This window comes from Cyanistes caeruleus, chromosome 1 (assembly GCF_971803275.1).
Source record: "Cyanistes caeruleus chromosome 1, bCyaCae1.hap1.1, whole genome shotgun sequence".
Lineage (NCBI taxonomy): Eukaryota > Metazoa > Chordata > Aves > Passeriformes > Paridae > Cyanistes > Cyanistes caeruleus.
Genome location: NC_141701.1, coordinates 136,027,016 through 136,031,436, shown reverse-complemented (window position 1 = coordinate 136,031,436; position 4,421 = coordinate 136,027,016). Strand labels below are relative to the sequence as shown.

The 4,421-nt window shown below is 50.1% G+C and overlaps 1 long non-coding RNA gene across 1 annotated transcript; it reads left to right on the top strand.

The window, feature by feature from the left end:
* Nucleotides 1-639: 639 nt before the first annotated feature.
* LOC147655935 (uncharacterized) lies at nt 640-3,861 on the top strand. Its single transcript, XR_015280581.1, has 2 exons — nt 640-693; nt 1,116-3,861. It is a non-coding gene; the product is annotated as an uncharacterized LOC147655935 (long non-coding RNA).
* The last annotated feature ends 560 nt before the right edge of the window (nt 3,862-4,421 follow it).

Here is a 4,421-nt window from a genome sequence, read left to right as displayed (position 1 = left end):
CAGAGAGGGGGAGCGCAGAGAGGGGAGAGGGCAGAGAGGGGAGAGGGCAGAGAGGGGAGCGCAGAGAGGGGAGAGGGCAGAGAGGGGGGAGCAGAGAGGGGGAGCAGAGAGAGGGGGGAGCAGAGAGGGGAGAGCGCAGAGAAGGGAGCGCAGAGAGGGGGGCGCAGAGAGGGGGGACCGTGGCTGAGCCCTGCATGGGGACTCAGCCGAGACGGGAGCTCCTCCTCGCGGCTCCGAACGGGGAGCCCCCATTCCCGCTGGGAGCGCTTCGAGGCGGAGAAGCGGCACTCCGGGAGAGGGAAGCTGACAGCATCGCTGCGCAGCATCCCTTTAGAAAGCTTTTTGAATTTGCTGTTATCTCCACGAGTCATATGAATGCAAATTAAACACTGCTGGTAGCCGCTAAATAGGTATTTGTTGCCAAAAATATCTTCTCTCCGGGGTCTCCACCATCTCGCGTTTGCAAACTGCATCAGATGCTGCATAAGACATCCTTCAAAATGTGCTGGCAAAATATCAGGCAAGAAGTTCCCATCCCTCCCCACTTTCCCCCTTTAATCTCTTTTGGTTTTTTTTCTCCCCATGATTTTAGGTTTTTACTTTTACATTTCTAACCAATTAATTTTTTGGCTCCCATGTAGGATCAACAGGTGTGGAATGACTGATACGCTCCATCTGGTTGCTGCTGATAAGGTAATCCTGGGAGTCGAGGGCAATATCTCCAATAAGCTTAAACGGCAGCAGCCTAATCTATTTGCAAGGGAGAACAAGCCCTGCAGCCAATATTGTTATTTCACGGGAACAACTGGGCACAGACAGCGCTTTCACAGGAGAGGTAGGAGGGCTTTCACCCTCCTGGGAGTGATGAGTCACTCGGTGCTGTTGTGCCCCCTCCTAGAAAAAGGAAAAGCTTTGCTTTGAAATTTGCCCCCAAATCCATGATTTCTGAATCAAATAATCTCTTTGCTTCTTTACATCCCACTCATGGGTCCTTATTTAATCTTCCCCAAGGCAATAGGAAACTGTTGGCTTTGCGTTGATAATAAATACTATTTTCTGTAACTTCCATAAAACTACGATAGCCGTAGAGTTCTGATATGCGTGTTGTGTTCTAGGGTGTGATGAGAGCAACGGGATGTGCTTGGGGTGCCCTCTGCAGATGAAGGGCTCTGTCATCTCCGCTCAGGTTTGGGTTTCTGGTGACAGTCAGGGACTCCCCTCCGGGTGCTGTCCCGGGCTATGGCATGAGCCACGCAGCATCGTGCCCACAGCATCACAAACCTACCCCTGCGTCTGTCTTGGCGCCCATTTCTTAGGATTTCAGCTTCGGGATTTATTTATCGATGATTTCTGTTCCTAGCTTTCACTGCGTGTTAACCCTGTTGAAATACCTCCTCTAGTTTTCCCCGAGCCAAAATCGTGCTGCGGGGTTGGCAGCCAGACGGCCCCGCTGCAGCTTCCTGGGGATCCCCGGCAATTATCAGCGTGTTCCTGCTCCTTCGGGCTGCGGGAAACGCAGAGGGCGTTTTAGGGTGTCTTAGAGAAAGAAGCGGGCAGTGTTGTGGCAGACGCGTTTCCCGCAGCAGAGGACGCGGGGATCCCACAGGACGGGGATCCCGCAGCACAGATTGGGATGATCCCGCAGCACAGATTGGGATGATCCCGCAGCACAGATTGGGATGATCCCGCAGCACAGATTGGGATGATCCCGCAGCACAGGACGGGATGATCCCGCAGCACAGGACGGGATGATCCCGCAGCACAGATTGGGATGATCCCGCAGCACAGATTGGGATGATCCCGCAGCACAGATTGGGATGATCCCGCAGCACAGGACGGGATGATCCCGCAGCACAGATTGGGATGATCCCGCAGGACAGGACGGGATGATCCCGCAGGACAGATTGGGATGATCCCGCAGCACAGCACAGGACAGGATGATGATCCCGCCGTGCAGCCCAAGGACCCCGGCGTGCCGGAGCACCGGGATGCGGAGCTGCCAGCCGGCGCTGGACTGCACGGTCCGGCACAGTGCAAGCGGTGTCCCCGCACACACGCGGCTGTCACGGCATCACGCCACCGCACAGTTTTATCTTTGCTTCTGTCAGCCTCAGCGATGTTCCAGCACCTGATCTGGACAGCGAATGCGCCCGTCTGTGTCCGAGCGGGCAGCAGCCAGCAGCGAGCCCTCGGATTGGGGAGCATCCGGGCTCCCCCACACGGATAGTTAAACTTTCCCTGCTTTGGACCTCAAGCTGCTGCTGGTGTCAGACATTACCCCACCTGCTGGTGAGCAAAGCAAGATGCTCGCAGCAACGAGGCATCTTGTCCCCCCTCCCGTGAACAGGGGTGTTTTGGGCATGTCTGGAGCCCACGGCTCCCCAGGGGTTCTGGGAGCCTCTCGTCCTGCCAACCCGCTGTGGGAGGGAGGAAATCCCTCTGCCTCCACCTGCTGCTCGAGATCAAACACACTTTTCCTGCCCCCAAGGGTTATGTTTATATCATTCCTGGATTTACCAGATGAAAAGTTAAGACTGAACATGCATAGTCGATTCTCCAGGGAGAGCTTCATCTCTGTTACCTCCCTTCTAAATCCGCAAGGACATCAGGACACAGAGACAAGACTTTCAGCTCCCAGATAAGAAACAGCGTAGCCTCTGCCAGCACTTTTAAAACTGACTCTTAAGAGAAGTGGCTCTTTCCCCTCCCTGTTGTCCTGCCCAGCCCCAGCAAGAGGGGTCCAGCTGCACCCAACTCAGCATCCCGGTTTTTCCATGACCCTGTCGGCTGCCTGCCACCAGTGAGCCAGCGCTCATATTCGGTGCTCAGCTGAGCTGCTCCTGTTGGCAGCAGAGACAGCAAGTGAGGAAAGAGGGAGCTTCAGTAATTCCATGGAACAGTTTACATGGTGCTCACAAACACGCCTTTTGGGACAAGCACAGGACACAGAAGTGGTGGGAGGGGTCTGTGTGCTGTCAACCCATCTCAGAATAAATGAATGAATAAAGCCAAAATTCTGATTATTTTTGCACCTGGGTAGTTTCACTGGTGTTAATTACATAGTGGAAATGGAGGATCCATGTAAGCAAGATTCAAATCAGTCACTGATATTTAGCTCTGCTTCAGGTCCTCTCTGTGTTGCTTCTGTTGAAGCAAAGAATGAAACAAAGAGGGGGAAACCTAAATAGTGATTAATGAAGAACAGTCCTTATTTAATCACAGCTTTCAATTCAGACTTTGTAATTCAAACTTCAGCAATTGTCTTCACAATTTTGGCATCTGCTCATCTCAGCCTACACACTATCTTTTGAACTAACAGCACAGCTTATCTTTGCAATTAAGCATTCAATGTAGCAACAAATCTTCAATTTGGTGTGAGTCACTCAGCTGCTAAATCAAACAATGTGTCACTAAACAAACCGGTTTCCTCCTGACCTCACAGGATGATAATAATGACTTGTGAAACCATCTTGAGATTTCCTTAGTATAATTTGCTGGTACTTTCTGACACATTCCTTTTCATAAATATAAATGGGTTCTGCATTAGAAACAAACAATTGAGAGTTGCTAATATCATGGAAATCTGAAAAACTTACCTCAAAGACAGTTGCTAAAAAAGCAAAATCATTTTCTATAAGTTAGAGCTGTAATTTCAGGGTGAGCCAAAGTTACAACTTCATTGGCCTCAGTGGGTGGGTGGGGATCTGGACTCCTGTTATGGGGTTGGCAGTGCTGGCTGGACAAGGGGGGGATGCTCCTGGTGAAAGTAGGAGCCCCATGTCTTCATATACCAGACACATACCTGCTGCTCTACATCACAAGTCTTTGTATGTGCAGTCAATTAATAGAAGTATTCCGTAATCTTCATCTCAATGTAGTCAAGATGACATTTGGTATCATAATGTACATAGAAATGGCATTTCTGTACTCAAACAGAGAACAGCAATGCTGGGGCTGTTGTGATGTGCAGTCCCAGAGCAGGCTGGGCTCCCAAAACTGATACTACTATTTCATACAGGTGAAATTTGTGAAAATCTGGATTTGGAGTCATGGTGGATGCAAGTGGTTGCATACATTGGCAGCATTGCCTCATTGCTGGACAGATGACATTCACTGCAGAAAAGGCCACTACTTAGAGAGACCCTGAAAAGATGACAAATCTCATTTGTTTTGCTTATGTGAATTTTAAAAGTTTGATTTTGCAAACCTTCACTTTGATTAGTACTACTGACTTCACCAGCTTCACTTCAGCAGCCCAGGATTTTCTGGAACAGAGTCCCTTCCCAGTCATTCTGAGCCTGAAAATGCTGCAGAGTTTCTGAACCATCTCATTAAGAGACAGAAATGAAAATGAGCTGACTCCCTTTACAGTGGAACCATGATGGGCAATTTCAATTTGCACCTACAGAATGCTCTTGCAT